The sequence below is a fragment of the Rhinichthys klamathensis genome, unplaced genomic scaffold, assembly GCF_029890125.1.
Source record: "Rhinichthys klamathensis goyatoka isolate OS25496 unplaced genomic scaffold, OSU_Roscu_1.1 h1tg000029l_1, whole genome shotgun sequence".
In the NCBI taxonomy this organism is placed as follows: Eukaryota; Metazoa; Chordata; class Actinopteri; order Cypriniformes; family Leuciscidae; genus Rhinichthys; species Rhinichthys klamathensis.
This window is the reverse complement of record NW_026606579.1, coordinates 4,438,856-4,460,929: the sequence shown is the minus strand read 5'-3', so window position 1 is coordinate 4,460,929 and position 22,074 is coordinate 4,438,856. Positions and strand designations below refer to the sequence as shown.

General features: G+C 39.5%; 1 protein-coding gene across 2 annotated transcripts in view; it reads right to left on the bottom strand.

The window, feature by feature from the left end:
- Positions 1-22,074, bottom strand: part of grm8a (glutamate receptor, metabotropic 8a) — a 241,317-nt gene that overhangs the window by 213,864 nt on the left and 5,379 nt on the right. Inside the window, exon 1 of one of the 2 annotated variants that reach the window (XM_056245350.1) lies at positions 12,433-12,698. The exons of the other annotated variant lie outside the window; for it this stretch is intronic. The gene's annotated coding sequence lies outside the window, so the exon portion shown is untranslated. Of the gene's footprint in view, positions 1-12,432; positions 12,699-22,074 lie in introns of those variants that run through there. 2 annotated transcript variants of the gene reach the window in all.

Sequence of the window (22,074 nt, the reverse complement as noted above, 5' to 3'; positions counted from 1 at the left end):
ACAGCAGAAACAAACTTTGCTGCATTATTTTCCTGTTATCACTGTAAAACTGCTTTGAAACTCTCTGAATTGTAAAAAGCGCTATGTAAATAAAGGTGACTTGACTTGACTTGACTTGACAATGCAATCTCAAGCTCTTTACCCTAAAGCCCAAAGTATACTTCGGTTTTTATGCCTGCATTTCCCACATGCTATCAAACGGAGTATACTTTGAAAGGCTAAGCTAGCGCACACATAAACAAAATGAAGTATACTTAGGGCTTAACCCTACCCATCACACCCGAACCCTTACCCTAAACCAGCCCTTAAACTAATCCCTAAAATAAAGTCTTGACCCTCAAACAGGCCATGGGTCTTCTCTCCAATGGTCTAAATCTCAAAATGGTCCTCACAAAGATAGTTGTACAAATACACACACACACACACACACACACACAAACTAATATTGTGCAAACTTGTGTTTTTAAGCTTAGAGATTCATTTATAACAATACTAAAGTCCTTACTCAGTGGCAATCTTAGCAGCGAGGAAGCAATTTTCAAGTCATGCGAGTACAACTCCTTTCTACTTGAAGGAGAAAAGGCCAAAATCACAAAAAACACTTACAACATTTATCAAATAACCAATGAAATCTGACAACAAATAGGTTGAAAAACTGGCAATCTTTGCCAATAAGGTGATTGGGAAGTTCCTGTGTATGAGTTTTGCACGATGTGATGTGACTTTAAGTGATTTGCATCGGAAGAAAATGGACGTGACAATTTTAAATTTCTCTTTTTCACTTATTGACAAATTCAAGAAGCTTTTTAGTGCTAATTTAATCAAATGATAAGCAAAGTACATTAGGCGACGCTCTGTGATCTGGTATTTTGTAATTCTCCTGCTGCCACAGAGAAAGATGGGAAATGCAGTTTGGTAGCGCAGGCCTGTCACCTCATAAACAAGCTAAATTAGTTTTTCTGACAAGCTGTTCTTCTAGGAAAGCATTTGTAGTTCGCTATTCTTCATCAACAGAGCACAAAATGCATTCCCAAGTTCTCAGAACTTTAGCTAACGTTCAAAAGTTATGAACAAACGTTCTCAGAACCAAAATCCCTGTAAATATGATCATTCTGACATCATTTGAAGGCAGGACTCTTACAACATCAGGGTTTCTTTTCAACAATATGTTACTTCTTTAAATGGGAAATTCAACTAGAAAAAGAAACAACGTATAGGACAGCACATGGTTTTTATCTATCGGAACTAATTGGATGGTGAAAAGTGTCAAGTGGTTAAAAAAATAAGAGAGATTGATGACATCAGCTAAATTTAAAGTTATAGTTTGTTACTTTTTTTTTCTTTTTTTTTTATAATGTACACTGGTGAATTGTGCACAATACCACTAAAGAAGGAGGCCTATAGTTAATTTTGATTTCATGTCGAATAAAACAAAAATCTGCAGTGTGCGAATACGTTTACTTTGGCGTGTAAACTGCGCAAGCACTTTTATTCAAATGCCCAACCGAATTACTGTTTATTTTGATGCACACATGCAGGTTTTGATGGGGTCAGATGAACTTTAAATGCATGTTATTTCCTGCCAGCCACACGCGCTCCCGCAGAGATAACATTAGAAGCAGTGCGAGCTTAATCGCTTCGCACTAGGACGTCAAACAACTCCGCGGCCACATGTGTCAGGCATCTAAAGACATGCTTTAATGCACAACACCTACACTGTGAAAATGCATGCATTGCCAAAATCTCCATCAAAACATTTCATTATTGCGTAGAGAAACCGAGCAGCTGCGAGCTCACAGACAATGGAAGGAGAGGCAGTAACTGGAGTGGGCGCGAAGCAGGTATTTATTGTTTCGCTGCGACTGCAGATTTTGATTAGCAGGTGCTCTGACAGAGGAGTGTGTGAGTCTTGGGTGCAAATAGCAGATGGGTAATTTCAGGTTTTACATGTGGAGAAAGAAGCTGTCACCTCCGCCACACGGGAAGCGTGAGCCGGTTGGGGGTTCATCCGCCACCCACTCGCTCCTTCCCACACACGCTCCAGAAAAATACACTTTTATAACATGATTTCTCGCGCTGAGACTGAGACGTCTCCCCGGGGAGGCGGAGGAGATCTTATCAGCTCCCCAGTTGCAAGATTAATACTTGCTTCCAATAGTGCACTTATCTGGTCACAAACACGAGCGAGTCATTAGCGACTCCGTGTGAAGAGCGGGCTGGAGAGGGATCCTGGGGGCTCAATTAGATGACAGCACCCTGTGAGGGCCGTCGGATCGCACGTTTGCAGGAGAAAGTCGGGGAACAGAGGCAGATGGCCTGCAAACTCTTAACTGAAGGCTGCATGCTAAATGGAGGGACTTCAGAGGGTTTTTGTATTAATTTGACACTATTAGAAGATGCCATGCAAGAACATCAGTTTCATGTTCAATACAATGCATTTTCATACAAGTATCAAAGCAAAAGTTCACCCCAAAAAAACGTTCTCAATCACAATAGATGTTTTGCTAATTGTTTGTGCTGCGCTTTTCCATACAATAAAAAGTGAAAATACTTCCTGCGGACGCTCTTAAATGTCACCAGTCACATTTACCGATGTTAATGCATGAGTAAGCTTTGCTAAATTGTCCCAAATATTTTGTTGCATGGCTCGAAACGTCAAACAGGTGAGAATGAGTAAATGTTGACAGACATTACGGGCCCTATCTTGCACCCAGCGCAATTGACTTTGTACACCGACGCATGTATCATTCGTATTTTGTACCCGTGCAAAGCGGGCTTTTCCCTCCACAGACGCACGCCGGCAAACTAGGGAATGAACTTGCGCTCCCTGGGCGGTTCAGCGCAAAAAAGGAGGCGTGTTCCAGCGCAAACAACCCCTGGTGCTATTTTGCAGTTCCAGAAAACAATTGCGCCACTGACCAGAAAAACCCTAGTCTAAAGTCAGTGGCGCGTTGCGCGTACATTCAGATGCTATTTTAAGCGCGCAAGCTTGGCCATAATACAGAGTGTGAACAACGCGCATACACTGTAGATGATTCTCTCATCTACACAGATGCATTTTACTTTTTGCAAATGATACATTATTATAAGGAAAAATATTCAAACAAGAGGGAAATCATTGTTGTGTCCATGACGATGGGAAAAATAGGCATAAAGCTTACACATTTACCCAAATTATTATCTGCATGTTTAACCGAAGCTAATTTGGGTGGGTTTGTCCCATCCCCAATGTCACTTCTCTTTCTTTTACGGCCCTGACGAGAACATCGATCTCCTCGGCTGTGACCCGATTCTGAAGCGCGCCTGGTAAATGCGCCGTTATAATAGTATTGCGCCATGGAACAAGCGCACCTCGTTCATCATGCTCTTAAAGGGAATGTGATATGACGCTCTTATTGGTTTGTTTCCCGTTACGCCCAAACCACACCTATGAATAATGAAGCTACTTCAGACCAACCCCTTTTTATCATTAAGAGTCATTTATCCCGCCGGTTAAATAGCAACAGCGCCGAGATCCGCCCACAAAGTTACTTGCGCTTTGCGCTTGACACTTGCGTTTTAGATCGTTAAAATAGGGCCCTATATGTTTACTGACTCAAATAAAACGCTGTGTGAGTACAGAAGGATCCTGTGCATTTGCAAACCTGCCACCCATGAGTGAAACAGAAAAAAAACCTTAACCTCCCATGACACACAAGAACAATGTGGGTCATTTAGGAAATTACAAACCCGACACACAAACCTCGCCGTGGCACCGCGCGGGGAAAGCATGTCAGTGGGTTAAACGGGGGAAGCTTTAAAAAACATTCAAAGAAAAATGTTCTCTCTCTTCTGTAGAGCGTGAGAGCGGTGAGGTGGGGACATTCACGGTGTGAGTACAGGAGAATGGGGCGCAGACGGCACGACTTGTCATTACAGAAATGGAAATGGGATTTATAAAAGGCGCAGCGGCGCTGTGACTTCTGTCGTTCCCGAGGGCATTACTCACAGCACGCTTCCCACCAGGACCTCAATACACACCCAATTACTGTGCTTAAAACTATTACTATGCACTAAGAATAATGCCCTGTCCATTACCCTCACCGTAGTCAATGGAGGAGCATGCTGGGAAAACAATCTCCCTCTCTGATATACCTTTTCAACAGGGTTCCAGTCGAGACCATTGCAGACAACAGCAAGACAAAATCAAGACCCATCCAGACGAACCATCCAGGCATTTGCCAGACAAGAACAAAGGTCATTTGCATATAAAGTATACATACAAATAGTCTTAAAGGAATAGCAAGTTTAATTCTGTCTATGTATCTGAGTGAAGGGTGAAAAATGGCCATCTGAATCAGCCCAGTGATGCATTTGAAAAAAGAGCCAAGCAACTCAACTTTAGGCCAAAAAAACATGAATGCAAAGAGATATAGTTGTATTTCCAGGTATCATAAAAAAAAAACTAAAAAAAAAACTAAAAACACAAATTACCTAATTAATAAAATAAATAAATCTGAATAATTGATTGTTTTTAATTAAACTTATATAAATATATCACATAAAAAATATGTGATGTAAATATAAAAATATATTAGACTACAAATAAATAAATAAATGTAAATTCAACTTTAAATGATGCACAACTCCAACATCTATCAAGTTTATTATTTTGTATTAAACCTCCTTTTTTATACAAAAAACATATTTATTTGTAATATCTTGTATTATTTTTGTATAGAAAGCCTCAAATTGAATAATATAAAAGATTTTTTTTAATTCTGACAAATATAAATATGTAAAATATATAATATAAATAATAACAATATTAGACTTAAATAAATAAATAGATTTAATGTTTTTAATTAAACTTTCTTTTTTATGCAAAAAAAACTAAACATTTATTTGTAGTATATTGTATTATTATATAGTATATTGTAATGTATAACATAAAAAAATTTATAAAAAATTCTGACAAATATAAATATACTACATAAAAAATAGACTAGAACACATTAATATATTAATGAAATCTTGCCCAACATGCACCTATAACTTAGAAAGCTGATGTAAATTCTGATTCATAAGACTCATGACTGGAATTGAGTGGGATTTGAACACTGAAGTTAAGCATTTCCGCTGATAACTGATGTGTGAGACAGCCAATGCCCTCGCTTTACAACACGACTGAAGCCATGCATGGAGAATAAACATCAGCGTAGATTCTGCATTGTCAAACTGTGCTTACTTAAAAATGACAGTTATATGAATTTTCGAAATTCAAATTTAGAATTCCGCATCCTGTTCCGCACCTACATTCAAATTCCGGAACTCGACTGAAATTCTAAGGTCATTCTAAATTCAACTTTGAATGATGCACAACCGCACGATCAATCTGATTTACTGTTTTTAATTAGACTTCTCCCTTAAAGAGAAACAGTGTTTTCATGCACCATTGACAGAAGAGAGCAACAGTCAATCACATGTCTCTAAGAGGACTGTAGTGTGTCAATAGGTCAGGTCATCTCATTCACAAGCTATCAGGAAACTATATGGCCTTATCTGACTGTTTATATGTATTCATCAATGGTTTTTGCATCACACTTTCTCCTCCAATGTTCCTGTCCGCTGTCTCGAGGGCTGTTCTGTTCAAAAGGACTCGGACAGATTCAGGCCTGACCTTCAGAGCCCGTATAGGACATCATGACATCATCACTGGTAAAACTTTATGTCCATCTGTGTCTCTGTGTAGTTTTTACATTTTATTACCGACCTGCCTCGTCAAAAAGATGGATGAACGGACGGAGCTGTTCGTGTCTATGCGACCCACGGCGGGCTAATGTGCGACAGAGAACCATTTTATATGATTCGATTTATGACATATCCCCATCCTGATTCTGCACAACATTTGTGTTTAACTCGTACAGCTCTATGCATTTGCATGAGGCATTACAGCTTGATTCTGTGCATATTTAAAAACGTGAAATCAAAATCTTATTAATCTTACTGTCTACAATTACTCGGGGCATATTATTTCATATAGAGATTTAAAAAAAGAAAAGAAATTAAGGATGACTTTAACAGATTTCTATTTCAAATTAATGATGTTCTATTCGGCAAACATCACTGTTTCCAAACAAATATGAAGTTTTCAACATTGATAATAATCAGAAATGTGTCTGATTTCTGAAGGATCATGTGACACTGAAGACTGGAGTAATGATGCTGAAAATTCAGCTTTGATCGCAGGAATAAATTACATTATAAAATACATTACAATTATTTTAAACTTTAATAATATTTCACTGTTTTTACTGTATTTTTGATCAAACAAATGCAGCCTTGGTGAGCAGAAGAGACTTCTTTCAAAAACCTTAAAAAATCTTCCTGACCTGATTTTTGAACAATAGTGTATATGCATATATATATAAATAATCAATGAAAAAATGTTCTTTTCAGAAGATGTCATTCCCTATTGATAAAATCAAGTTATTTGTTCTTGCTGAATATGATGTATTTTAAGACCCACTACGGAAGTAACATGTCGATTTTAGCACACCTGTATAAAACGTTCAGCTTTCTCATAATTCCCCCTCTAAAAGCTGGTCAGGGACTTTAAAGCTTTCCTTTCTTGGAAGCTCTGCTGAAGATGATTCAACCCAGATCGGAGAATTGTGTGTGTTTCACGCGTCCCTACAGAGAGAAAGGAAGTTGCAACATCCTTAAAGAGAGATTACCAAAGCCTGCCGCTCCAGCTCTCTTCAAAGACACACATCTCGAAAGACAAAAGGAAACATGCGCTCGGGACATTTTTTTAACAAGACATTCCCACGAAATCTGTGCAAAGCATCTTAAGAATTCAAATGGATAATACTCGGAAAAAAAATCGAGGCATAAATGCCAACTTCTATTGATTAATAGCAACTGATTGCATTTGATAGAAAAGATCTTATGGAAATTGTATGTGCTGCTGTTTCATTAGCGAGTCTGATGGGATTGTGTATATGACGCCTGGTCGTCATACTGAATTAATAAGGTCAATTAGCAAACACACAAAGCCATCGAGAGCCAATAGCAGAGGCCGAGCAGGAACACAGGTGTCTGTTTACTTCTCCGCGTGCCACGGCTTTGATTTATGGACACTTGACTTCTCGGCTAAACACATTTCTAATAGAGCGGCGGCTGGTGAAAAATGGCTTGTAGTTAATTATATATGACAGGGAGAGGTCTCTTGTTAAAGGGGATTTTATCAGGAAGTGCCACTGCGTTGTGATTCATTGGGAGCGAGATGAGAATCGCACATGGTCTGCATGCATGTTATAAGCACAGCAGCAGCGATGAAGAAATAATAGCATCGCACATGCGGTTACAGCAAAGAATGAAAAGCAGCAGGATCTATGTGCAGGAGATTTATTTACAACAAAAAGAAAAATAGCAAAAACTCTCATTCTACGCATTTGCAATCTTGAAAGCCGAGAACAGAACAACCACGTTTACAATGACAATAACGGACTAACTCAAGAATAAACTGAGGGATAGATATACACTCACCTAAAGGATTATTAGGAACACCTGTTCAATTTCTCATTAATGCAATTATCTAATCAACCAATCCCATGGCAGTTGCTTCAATGCATTAGGGGTGTGGTCCTGGTCAAGACAATCTCCTGAACTCCAAACTGAATGTCAGAATGGGAAAGAAAGGCGATTTAAGCAATTTTGATCGTGGCATGGTTGTTGGTGCCAGACGGGCCGGTCTGAGTATTTCACAATCTGCTCAGTTACTGGGATTTTCACACACAACCATTTCTAGGGTTTACAAAGAATGGTGTGAAAAGGGAAAAACATCCAGTATGCGGCAGTCCTGTGGGCGAAAATGCCTTGTTGATGCTAGAGGTCAGAGGAGAATGGGCCGACTGATTCAAGCTGATAGAAGAGCAACTTTGACTGAAATAACCACTCGTTACAACCGAGGTATGCAGCAAAGCATTTGTGAAGCCACAACACGCACAACCTTGAGGCGGATGGGCTACGACAGCAGAAGACTCCACCGGGTACCACTCATCTCCACTACAAATAGGAAAAAGAGGCTACAGTTTGCAAGAGCTCACCAAAATTGGACAGTTGAAGACTGGAAAAATGTTGCCTGGTCTGATGAGTCTCGATTTCTGTTGAGACATTCAGATGGTAGAGTCAGAATTTGGCGTAAACAGAATGAGAACATGGATCCATCATGCCTTGTTACCACTGTGCAGGCTGGTGGTGGTGGTGCAATTGTGTGGGGGATGTTTTCTTGGCACACTTTAGGCCCCTTAGTGCCAATTGGGCATCGTTTAAATGCCACGGCCTACCTGAGCATTGTTTCTGACCATGTCCATCCCTTTATGGCCACCATGTACCCATCCTCTGATGGCTACTTCCACCAGGATAATGCACCATGTCACAAAGCTCGAATCATTTCAAATTGGTTTCTTGAACATGACAATCAGTTCACTGTACTAAAATGGCCCCCACAGTCACCAGACCTCAACCCAATAGAGCAGTGGTTCTCAATCTTGGTCCTAGGGAGCCACTGCTCTGCACAGTTTGTATGTCTCCCTCATTTAACACTCCTGATTCAGATCATCAGCTCGTTAGGAAAGAGCTTTATTAACTGAAGTGGGTGTGTCAGATAAAGGAGACATATAAAATGTGCAGAGGACTAGGACCCTAGGACCAAGATTGAGAACCACTGCAATAGAGCATCTTTGGGATGTGGTGGAACGGGAGCTTCGTGCCCTGGATGTGCATCCCACAAATCTCCATCAACTGCAAGATGCTATCCTATCAATATGGGCCAACATTTCTAAAGAATGCTTTAAGCACCTTGTTGAATCAATGCCACGTAGAATTAAGGCAGTTCTGAAGGCGAAAGGGGGTCAAACACAGTATTAGTATGGTGTTCCTAATAATCCTTTAGGTGAGTGTATATGCACAAACTAATGATGGGTACAGGACAGGTGTGGCTTAATCTAATGAGTTACCATAAAAAACTAACAAGAAGCGGGATCAAGGAACAAAGGAAACAGTGCAAAAATGACTTCACCACAACAATGCACCAAAAACTGGAACAGCTCAGAACAGAACGTCACATCTCGAAACTACGGTGATTTTGACATGTGTGAATGGAGAATTTCTCACTCAAACCAATGTCTACTGCTGCTTCTGATTGCTTTTAGAGATAAAAGCTGCTCATAACTGCTGATCTAGGATCAGTTTTCGACTAAAAAGGTTCGGCAAGCGATCCAGTGTGTGTCTGTGTTTGCGCTCCGGAGAGCCTTGAAGCTTTCTATTTACAACCTGTTTCTGAGGCGTTGAGTAGCCAATCACAAACCTATCTGAACTTACTGACCAATCACAAACCGATCTGAACTTATTGACCAATCACAAACCTATCTGAACTTACTGACCAATCACAAACCTATCTGAACTTATTGACCAATCACAAACCTATCTGAACTTATTGACCAATCACAAACCTATCTGAACTTATTGACCAATCACAAACCTATCTGAACTCAATGACCAACCACAAACCTATCTGAACTTATTGACCAATCACAAACCTATCTAAACTCAATGACCAATCACAAACCTATCTGAACTTATTGACCAATCACAAACCTATCTGAACTCAATGACCAATCACAAACCTATCTGAACTCAATGACCAATCACAAACCTATCTGAACTTATTGACCAATCAGAGGTTTTTCAGTTAGAATCCACTCACCGCTCAAAACTATAAAGTCTCATTAAAACAAACAAAGACATTATGAGAGAATCAGCTTCATTGATTATAACAGAGCTTTGTGAGATCTAAAATGAGTGACAGCTTTCTAGTGATTATAAAGGGAGCGCCCTTTGTGTGTTTTCCACCATGCCAAATCACGCCTATGCTAAACAGTGGTTTGTGAACAGACACTTTAATAACAAATCATTTATCAGGAGCGAAACTATTTCATGTAAATCTATTTAAATGTGTTTTAAAGGGAAAGCGCGTCTCAGCTTACCCTGGAGTTGATTCACCCTCCGTCTATGTATTGAAAAACAAAAATAAATAACTAGGCTATATGAATTATAGCAGTATTTACTGAATGTGGCAACAAAACAATGACTCATTTCGAGAGACAGCATTACAGTCTGACACTAATATTACTGCTGTATTGTTCAGTTATAATGCAATTTGAGAAATATTATGCAAAGTACAATGCAAAAAAGCAATGTTTGCATGTTGACTTAAAATAGGCCTATAGGCCACTCGTTACTGGAAAGCTATAGACATGCCGCTATGCTACTGAAGCTAGTCTAATTTTAGTAAGCTACTCCCAAACTGGGTTCCACTAGCTCTTTTAGCATAATAAAAAAAACTGTTTTTTCACACGCAAGTCAGTGTGCTTCACCCATTCACCACAACTATCCTCCATCTCTCATTAGCACCTCAACAACCTCCTGACCAACTCCAATTAAAACCAGTAGTCTTTCAGAGCCGTCCGATCTCTAATTACAGGCCAAACACGAGGCGTCTCTCGTCTGATGGGAAAGGAGTGTGTATTGATTAAACTCGCTGCATTTCTGTGCTTCCATAAAAAATACTGTTTCTTTTTCTGTGAGCCAAAACCGGAAGTTCGCGTCACCCTGCTTCCCCTCAACAAAATCCCAATAGGATTTTCCATTGTTTTAGTATTGTTGCATAAAATAAGCTCAGTGACCAGCAAAAGCTCAAGAGTTTTTCCTTTGTGCGCAGTCAACAGTGTTGTAGAAACCATCCCCGTTCACACAGATCTGCAAAAAAACACTAAAAACGCTGTACTATTCTTACCAGGCGAGTAGGTGGCGATGTCACTTTGTAAACGCACTACATGCTTATACACAAGCGCAAGATATCTCAGTTTTCACAAATTCACGTTTCTGTAGCTTACACGGCGACGATAAATGCATCGATTTAAAAAAACTTGCACTTTCCACTTGCAGCTATTCAAAAGTTTGCGTTTCCACACCCCCAAAATGCTGTTGTCCATTAAAGCAACACCAAGTAACTATTCCTCAGCGGTCGCCCTACAGGTTGGAAGCGGAATTGTCCATTACCGCTGTCGTAAATAATTTAGCCTAGCGCAGCCGACTGTCGCACGCACGCTCGCTGTTTATCCAGCACTGGCTTTGGAATCAACAATGGCAGACATCCCAACCTGCAAGAAGTAATTTCAGGGAGGTATATCTTGGTGACTGGATTGTTGACGGGGGGGTGGCGGGTTGACTAGCTTTCGTGAGGCACACTCGCAAGGTCTCTCGCTCTCTCCCTCTCTGCTGTGCTCGCGCTATGCATGTTATGCGCTCAGTATGTTCTGTCTCGCACGCGCGCTCTAGATTCTGGCAGATTTGAACTAATTTGCGGGCATCAGGGAGACGCTATAGACTTGGGATGTCTGCAATGGCCATAGACAATTTGAGGAAGTGGTGGGGGAAGTGACGTATGCCGTAAAGCAGTCGAGTTTTGTAGTTCTTTTTGTGCTCGGGTTACTACCCGAAACCCGAAGTTACATAGTGCGAGTAAAAGCGATACAGACCACGTCAGACTATGGCAGACGTGTCATTTAACCTATTGTAAGTCGATGTACCATCACAAGGGTCTTGGAAATATATTATGAAGGTTGAAAAGTTCCATAGTGTTGCTTTAAATGAGTGGCCAAAACACATGATAACGGAAAAGTTTTCCGTTTTTAAAATCGTATGGTTAAAATGGTGTCGTGTAAATGACCCTCGAGTAATTCTGCCTGAAAACAGTGTTTCCAACAGCTAGGGAATACACAGCCCTGTTTATAAATGTATATACAGGGCTACACCGCCATCTAGTGGTTACACTAAGGTATTACATGTGATAAATGGTGCATCATTTTTGAGGTAAATATTTATTAGCGTAAAAATCGTATTTACATAAATTTAATATAGCACATTCATTTATATATATATATATATATATATACACCGTATATAGTACTGGCAAAAGCTAGTATTTCCCATGGGCCCCACTGACTGCTTCTTGGTCCCACCTGTGCCATATACCACTTTCTCTGCGGCAACTCCATTTCATTCTCTCTTTCTGATTTCTTTCCCTCGTTCTCTCCGCTACTTCAGGATTGTGTGTGTGCTCAAGAGGAGCTGAAAGGTATCAGTGCACCGGCTGGCCTTGGGGAACGTGGGAATTAAAGTCGAGGGGTGACGCAAGTGGTCAAGTGAATGGAGATTATGTGCCTCCATCAAACTGCAAATAAAACACACTCACACACTTCTTCCTCCTCCTCCTGTGACAAACTCTCATCTCGTCCCTGCGCATGAATAATTCACTCAGATACTCCAAAAGGAAGAGCTATTAAAATTACATGGGGACGGGAGAAGCAGATAAAATATTCGTACCTTTCCTTTCTTCTCGCTGTCCTGTAGCTCAGAGCTCACGATTAAAGCAGTCTGTTTGAGTTTGCTTCACCCCTTCTACACATTAGAAAATGACAAGAAGTCCAGCAGCAGTAAATATCATCTGGGAGAGAACTTCGCGTATTGGAAAATGTTCTCATTAGCATGTGTTTGAGAGAGAGCCTGTTAAAAAAGCAGGTCAAATATCCCCAAAGCTCTGAGGGAAAATCGAAGGCCTCGTCCAATAGTGTTTAGTCTCAGTGGTGAAGCATGGTTTAATAATCAGAGGCAGGTGGTGACATTTTCATTCTAGAGATCAGTTGATTGGTTAAAAGTTTGGACACACATAGACTAAAAGCACAATTTTTTTTTTACTTTAACAACAAACAAACAAGGTGCATTAACAAATCTCTGAATATAACCTCAATTGTGACTAAAAGCAACTAAATACCAATTTTAACGCCATGGGATGTTTAAGCTTTATTTTTGTTTTACCTTATTACCTTATTATGATTAAAAACTGGCATTTTTTGTTTGTTTTAATCATTCAACATCAAAATGTTACTGATTAACATTCAAGAAAGTATAAAGAAAATAAAATCATCAAATATGTAAAATCGTGCATTTTCTCGTGCAAAATGCCTAAATGCCTGAAAAGTAAATTGATATTTTAATTCCAAGTAATGAAGCTATAATTAGCTTTTGTTGAATGTATACTCGCAATGAATGTGATCTTGCTAATTCGCTGAAAGTCTTAAAAACAAATTAAATTTTTTTTAAATGTGCACTACACATTTTGTTTATTGTTGACTAAAACTACAATTGTTTTTATCAACTGAAATAAAGCTGAATTCAAATTAAATATTTTATTTAAAACAAAAGTTTGATAAAAACTTAAAGTTACTCCTAAATGAAAATTAGAAATGTTGCCTTAAAAAAAATAAGCTAAAAAGAAAAATTTAAATAATCACAAAAGCACATAACAAAACAAATCAAACTTAAAATGTAAATTGAAAAATATAAAAGTAACACTTTATATTACGACTCGCAAACAACTGCGTAAGTAAACCGAAATTATGGTGTACGTTTCTGTAATTACAGTGTACTTCCGTGTAGGTATAAGGGAACAATATGTTAAGTTTTGGGTAATAAAGGGGTACACCCAGATATGCAAGCAAATTATTTATAATGTAATTATTTTAAAACTAACAGGTACCTATTCTGTTCATATATTCCAGGCAAAAATTGTACGTCTGTTGTATATAAAAGTTATCATCACATTTCTGGCAAAATATGTTCTTGTGCAATGTAGTTACAGGGTAATTTTGACATCTGTGGGTTGTAAATTAAACATATATATATATATATATATATATATATATGGCTGTATGTAAGCACAGTATGATAAAAATTAAATTTATTGGCTTTTCTTACTAAACTACTTAACGTTAAGCCAAACAAATCTGGTTGTACCCCTTTATTACCCAAAATTTTACATATTGTTCCTTTATACTTACACGGAAGTACACTATTACGTAAGCGTACACTGTAATTTTAGTTTACTTACGCAGTTGTTTGCGGGTCGTAATATAAAGTGTTACCAAAGTTAATTCAAAATATTAATAAATATTGTAATAGTATATATATATTAGCCTACTAAAACAACATAATCTTCCTTGGGAAACAAATGGCACCGTTTCCTGAGAATGAACCATAAACAATTCAAATATAAAATCACATTGTTGAGATCTGTAAAATCAAGCGGTCACTTCTTCTCCATCGGCGAGCTCAACTCAGGCTTGTGACACGGAGAGAGATGTATAACTGAAGTGCATTGATGTCTATAGATCTGTGATGCACATTGGCACTGCCGGTGAACATTTCATGCTTTAATTAGACACCGAAGGGCTCCTGAGGGACTCCAGCTCTCAATCTACTACAGCAAATCAACTAGTCACACATCTCTCTCTCTCTCTCTCTCTGTGTGCTAATGTTTTTTTCGGTGTCTTTTATCAATAATGTCACCAGCCTAATAAAGTGTGCGAGGCTTTCCGATGAGGCGGGGAGGAGTTCATGCTATCGGTGACGGACACCTCCTCCCATGCTGATCAGAGGGGCCGAGAGAGAGCCGGATGCACTGTCGGGTCACATAAACGCCTGTCGCTGTCACACGTCGGCCCGAATGGCGCTGACAGAGAGACGGAGGAGGCACGAGAACGAGACGTTATCATTCAGGTGAGCGAGGCGAGAGCACTGCAGTGATGGCATATCTTTACAGGCCACACCGGAAGTTTCAAAAACGTGTGATCGTCAACCAGTGGATCTCTGAGCTGAGTGAGTGAGTGGAGGCGGGGCTCATTTGCATATTCATAGAACCGCGAATACTAAATGAGGCAAGGGTGTCAAGTTACACTCAAGCTATTTTAACGCCAGTATAAAAAACTGGACATTTTAAATGTTCTGAGAAAATTTCCATAACTTGATGGGGAATGTTTAAGAACATGTTTTGATAGCTGGGAAGCTAACTAAATAAACTGACAAGAGGATATCACTGATGTATTGAATAAAACGTGGTGAAAATATTATAAAATCCCCCTGTAGTCAATCATTTTAGCTCTTAAAACTCATCTTTGATCACCGAAATGACATATTTAAACATTTTTTTCTTGAAAATGAATGCCTTAAAATATCCTGAATGTAACTCGACACCCTTTCCTCATTTAGTATACGGGGTTCTATGAATATGCAAATGAGCCCCGCCTCCACTCACTCACTCAGCTCAGAGATCCACTGGTTGACGATCACACGTTGATCTGATTGGTTACAAGGTCGTTTGTGACGTCAGAAACACCAGCGATTTCAAACCGTGTTTTTGAGACTGTCTTTGGTTCACTGCAGTTTTAAGGAGAAAATACTCAGCAATGCTGTTGAGTTTGCACATGAATTTGTCTTAAAAAATATCAAAAACACCACATAGACATACAAACTTTTCTCCACAGGGGGACTTTAAGCTAGTGTCAAACACAGACCTCATTTCAGGCATTTAACCAAAAACCCACTGACTTCAGGACGATGGCACCAGAAATGCTAAAATTCTCGTTTCTGGGTTTTGGCCTACAAAAATAAGCAAGTTAAGATGAAGATCGTACACCAGCCCAAATCTTTAACCACTTGGCCACACGATTCGATGCGAGTGCTGATGTAAATCGCCTGGAAATCCCACAACAGCAAGAAAAGCAATTAAAAATGTACAGGGGAGAAGATCTGAGCCTGCTAAAGGATGTGCACGGATTTCAATCCCACACGCCGTGAAGTCTAGCCTGACCCATAAAGCAAAAATGAGAGCACATTTCAGGCTAGTCCATCTACAAATCGCCACTCTGTCAATGCAAGAGGTGTTGTTTCCCAGCAGTCTCTGAAGAAGCTTCCTGCGCTCTCAGTCATTTTCAGCCCGGCACCAGATTTCACACTCATCTGCTTCGTCCCAATGGGCTTTACTGTGGGCAGCTAAGACGCTACGCTAGCAGTCAAAACACACTCCAAAGTGCTCTGGATTCACTGCTCCAAATGAGCGTCCAAGTACAAACAATGCCGAGCACTTCAACTGCGTGTGCATGCATTTTGTTCTAATATCTATTGCTCATTTGCATGTTTAAAGGAATAGTAATATTTTGGAGGTTTGTAAGGCTGTTCTGTAAAGCTGCTTTGGAAATATATGTGTTGTAAAAACCATGGCATTATTTTAAATCAGTCAGAATCAGTATTTTGTGATTATCACACAGGAAAAATCCTGTTAAATTTATTTATTTAAATGTATGTTTTATTATGGGATGGCATATTGGTGTATGTACACAGCAACAAACAAAAAAGATTTTTGAAGAATATTTTTGTCTTGTTTTTCAGTAAAATATCTAAACATTCTTACAATAAGAAACATTTCCTTGAGAAGCAAAATGATGTGTTTGCATACAAATTAAGTGACTTTATGCTTCAAAACAACAACAAATATCTGCCAATTGGGTCAGAAAAATATTTTTTTAATGACCCCATTGGCAGATATTTGTTTCTTGTCTTAAGTATAAACTCACTTAACTTTGTCCAACTAAAACATTTCATGAACAATTATACATAAATGTTTTTTGTGCTAACATTAAAAAAAAAACATAAAACCTGTAAAGAACTACTGGAAGAACGTTTGTTGATAACTTTGAGAGAACCTTGCCAGAACGTACCCTGTTAGCTTGAAAAAGTATGATCTGCCATGAAATGCATCTTGATTATTTAATTTCATAGCCAATAACCACATATTGACAACCTTTGAGTGTTGTGACCTTTGCTAGGAAGGAAATTTAAAGACTGGGCCTGAACTTTACCCGTATAAACCCGTGATATACTGTGTGTGTGTGTGTGTGTGTGTGTGTGTCTAATGAGCTCGCTGTCTGTTTTGTGCTCCGAGTCCATTATCACACTCTGAATTCTCCTCATGGAGGAAATCAACGGTGGGAATAGTTAAGTGGCACCCATGGCCTCTCGCCCACGCGTCCTCGCTCTCATCCTCATGAGGTTTCCACCTCCACCAAAGCATCTGAGAGCCGGCGCTCTTCAACCTGAACCCGTGTGCCGCGTGCGGGCAGCGTCTGAGAACGAGGCCCCTGAGGGTCGACGAGTACATGTATCTGAGACTGTGGTTATGACGTTAAAGAGGTACTTCACCACTGGAAAAATGCGCTTTCAGTAAAACTTGGCTGCCTATGCAGTAGAAAGGTGAAAAAACCCCCTGCTACCTGACTAGAGAAAACAGAGAAAATGGGCTGTTGTCTTTCCTCTTGCCAAATAGGTAGGAAAACTTCAACACCCATAATGCACTGGGCATGTTGCCAAGGCCACTCCCACTAGTCTGTATGGATACGCTTATCAGATGGTGCGTTCAAGTCATCTCGTATAGATCGTATTCAGAAGTTGAACACACTTACCACAATGTCGTAAATACCAGTGGGGATTTTCTCTAAGCCCCGATCTTTACGAGTTGGGGGCGTGTCAGTGATAAACATGCCGGAATACCACGATACTTCAAGGTATTTAGCAGTGATATTTGTCAGGATTTTCTGTTTATTTACAGCGCAGTAAGCTAATTGCATGCACAGAATATGTACGAACTTCCCAGGACGACTTGAATGCACCAAGAGTCAAATAGCACCTTGCTTTAGTAGGCAAGGCAAGTTTATTTATATAGCACATTTCATAAACAAAGGTAATTCAAAGTGCTGTACATAAAAGGAAACAAATACACAAGAATGAATAAGAAATAAAAATAACAAAAGGATGGAAGAGTCAGAGTTTCACAGCTGTTTGTTTTATTTGAGATTTTCCCACGTTGATTGAACTGTGCCTGTGGTGTTTTCTTGACGCCTACATAATCTGTTGGACGTCTCCGTTAGATCCGGTTTATCACCTAAAATCGTCCAGGAAGAGCTCTAGGACTGATATTTGCTAGCAAACTTATATTTGTTAGACTTGTATTGTTCACGGGTGCAAGAATTCAAAGAGTAAGTGTTTAGTAGGAGTGAGTCATGTTCAGTGAAGGATCCAGTGTGTGAGTGACTAAAGGCTCCAGTGTATCATAAATACGGAGCGAACGCCTCAACGGAAATGATAAAAAAACGCTGTGTTTGTAGTTAACATTTCAAACGTCAGTTCCGCCCGAAAGCAAAACAAAGTTGCGTACAGGTAAGGAAGCGGTTGACATAGTGTTCAGTTTTTTACTATAATGCAGAGTAGACAAAGTACGATACAATTTTCAGAGATAAACCTAAACTCACAACAACTGTTTAGTTAATAACCCTCTGACGATCCGACTGTCCGTAAACAAATATGGAATCTGTAGTCTCACTAAAAGCCCTGGAGATGTCAAATGTTTCGCTGACAAATAAACTTGAATTTCTCAGTCCATGTATCATGGAGAACGAGTAAACATTGTTCATTTACATATACTGACATTGTAAACAACACAGGTCGAAGTTACACTTTAAATTCTGCACAGCAACAGTAGTTATATACACTCTAAAAACTGCTGGGTTGTTTCAACCCAACTTTGGGTCAAATATAGACAAACCCAACCGTTGGGTTCAATTTTTAAAATAAAGTTTTTAACCCAACGTTTGGGTTTATCCATATTTGACTCAAAATTGGGTTAAAACAACCCAGCATTTTAAGAGTGTAGCTAGTATAGTTTATTGATTTACAAATTTTTAATAGAGAGAAAATAATCAAATGCTATTTGTAAAGTATACTGGATTATTCAAAAATAGGCATTAGCTACCACATGCTTATGAACATTTCCTCATTTAATTTGCAGGAAAACCACTATAGCGCGTCATAAAACACGCTTTCAGCCGCGCACAGATGCTCCAGCCAAGAAGATGCAATTTAATAGATTTAGGAAGGTGCAAAGGTTTATTGGCCTCATGTGTCGATGCCAATGATTTTCAGTGCGCAAGCAAACCCAATCTGCTGAAATTACCTTAAGAGGGCTGCGGTTCAATAACAGAAGGAAAAAAAAACTTTATGAAAATGCCAACTTCATTACACAATCCATTATAGCGCAGTGCCAGGTGTGTGATTTCTGCCGTGGCGCATTTCGTGGTCTAAATAAGCCACTGATTCTGACCTTTCCACGAACACGCAGAGACTAACAATACCGCTCTTGCTGACTCAACCCAACATAATGTGCATCTGTTGCTTAATTACATTTTAATCTAAATGTTGTCTTTCCGGAGTAATGAAGCACAAAATCGTTTCATAATTCACGGGCTGTGCGACACATTAGTCTTTCTCTTTAACTTCAAACTGAGATGCAGAGCGAATTTATATATAAAAAAAAAACATTTACACTCGCCAATTTAGCTCTCAGCGTGAATGCGACGTGATTTTACCTTTGTTCCCTTTTACATCAAGGCAAAACCTCAAGTAAAAGCCACTGTGACTGAATGGACGGGGATACATGTTGCTACTGGATAAACAAGTAATCTCAATGCCTGTGGCTTGTAATTGAATCAGGCTTTCAGAAGTACAAAGGTGGGTATGTTTCAACACAATTATGATGGACGCTCTATTGATCAGCCGTATTTTGCACATCGCCGTCAAAAACCACCCAGACCCCTTTTGCTCACAGCTAAAATCAAATGCTGAAACCAGAAGCGAGTCATAAAAGTCATATATCTGTCTGTGCTATTTGCAAAAACTGTGCAATAATGTTAGTATGTGTGAATGTGTTCACATAACTATTACTCATTAGGCTATATAAAACGTTTAAAAGTTGACAAGTAAAGCAAACCAACAAAAAAGTTGCCTTAAAATCCACAAAAAGCTTTAAAAGGATGTTGTTTACATCAAATTACATGTCAAATCCTGTTACAACACAAATCCTGTTCTCAACAGCCTTTTGTATTACAAATAAATGCTACACTCATTATTCATTATTATTCAAGTCTATCTTGAAAGCGTTTCTGGGAAAAAGTTCAGTCTGAATGCACAATGCATGCAGAGTGTTGGGGCCTGAACTCATGAATATGAATGCCGATTGTTTGGCAATGAATGTAATATTGCTATAGTAAATATTGTTAAATAAATAAGAACAGGCATCAGTGAAACGACGTCGGACTCGCGAGGTTCATCAAAGCCATAACAAGCATCTTAATTAACAACCAAACCCACTGTCCCACCAGCACCGGTGGCAGGGGAGTGAAGTGATCCGTCCCAACAAGTATTTCTTGTTAATGAGGCAATCCTAAAATGCAGTGCAAAAGGCAGTTAAATTGTGATAGTTGCGGTAAGAAAAATTGTTTAAAGGGTAACTAAACCCTAAACCAACTTTTTTTAGTTAATGATCTGTAAGAATGGGGCTTTATTAGTACTGATCATTGATTCGAGTAACTTTTTTGACATTTGGGTATAAAGTGTTTTAATTCTACAATATATGGTGTAAAAACGTTTGAGTGCTGCCCTCTTCAGGTTGAACGGTGGCTACTGCAGTTGAATTTTCCTATTGGATGTTTGCGGTAGTTCGTGACGTAAGCGGTGAGAGCTGAAGTAAGCAGGTTCCAGCTCACCACGCCCTTGGTACGAGCTACCACACCCTTGGCACGGCTCCACAAGTTGGCAGTATAAAAACCAAAATTTCGTCAAAACCACTGCGAGTCAGGAGTTGGAATTGCGAGTATTGAAAACGATCAGGATAGAGTATTTTAGCATCTATTTATAGCATTTATATAGTTATTTAGATTATTTTGTGTAGCCTAGTTAGTTTGTTAGTAGCATAGTACTGCATCAGTTAGGATTAGGGATGGGCATCGTTAAGAAATTATCGATATCGATGCCATTGTCGAGTCTGCTTATCGATGCGATTCCTTATCGATTCCCATATCGATTCCTGTACCATTTGCTGAACACTTACAGGGTGGCTTTGAGAGTTGTTGGCTTTGAATGTCTAATTTAAAGTGGTTTTAGAGAATGAAAACCAAGTGTGCAATATCTAGGGCCCTATGAAATCAGTTTTATTTTTTCCAAAATTCCGTTTTAATTTTTGGGAATTCATTTTTTTTACCCTTTACTGTTATTTTAGTCATAAAAAGAGTGTGCTTTTAAAGTTAATGATAAAAATGTATTATATACAAATAAAATAGGAATGACCTTAAATTACAGACATTTACTGAGTAGCCTTTTCAGGACAAATACTGCATGATGCCACATGACACTGCACTCTTCAAGTAACAACAAAATATGGTTATGAGCTTTAAACTGTCCAGTAAAATAAATTATGTTAGTTTATATAAGTTTAAATAAAACAAGTCACACTCTGTCTCTCTCTCGCCCAGTGTCGCTCGCGGAGTTTACTTCGCTTTTGTCCAGTCCGGCGCCTCAAAGACAGACGCGGTGTGTGTGTGTGTGCGTGAGTGTATGTGAGAGAGACGCGTGAGTGATAGAGAGACGGAGGGAGAGCGGGGAAAGGAAATACAACGGAAAGAATACGCTGCGTGTTTTAGCATTAAAAATGAACGCCAATATGTGGCGGCCGGAGTTGATTTTGTGGCCGCGAATTAGTCTATGTGTGGGAAAGTTACGTGCGAACTGCTCGGCTCGGTACTGAGGGCTTATAGCGTCAAGTTTCTTAACTTTTTCACCGAGGAAAGCAGAGCCGTGGAGAGCCGCTTCGCCATGCTTTCATTGTTTTGATGCCGGGAGGGGTTGTGTCGCCCAGATTTGCTTCCCCCGGTCTGCATTTAAAATGAAGCCACACTCTCGATCGTTTACGTCTCGTAGCCATCGCGCTTTTGGGGGATTTAAAAATCCAGTCGCATAAGTTACTGTAACGTCATGCCGCGACGCGGGAATGGATGGAACGGAACATTTGGAATCGTTAGTGGAATCGTTAGCGTGTGGACGTTTACGATTCCGATGGATCGGAACGTTTGGAACCGGTTCCCAAGCCTAGTTAGGATAGCTTCAAGTTAGCGTAGATTTATCTGTATTTAGTACAGTGGTCAGGATGGTATCGGAATAGAGGTGGAAATGGGCTTCTCCACACAGCTCGCGCTGAAAAGCGATGCAGTGGCAAACGCTGCTCCTGCATGGACTCCACCACCGCAG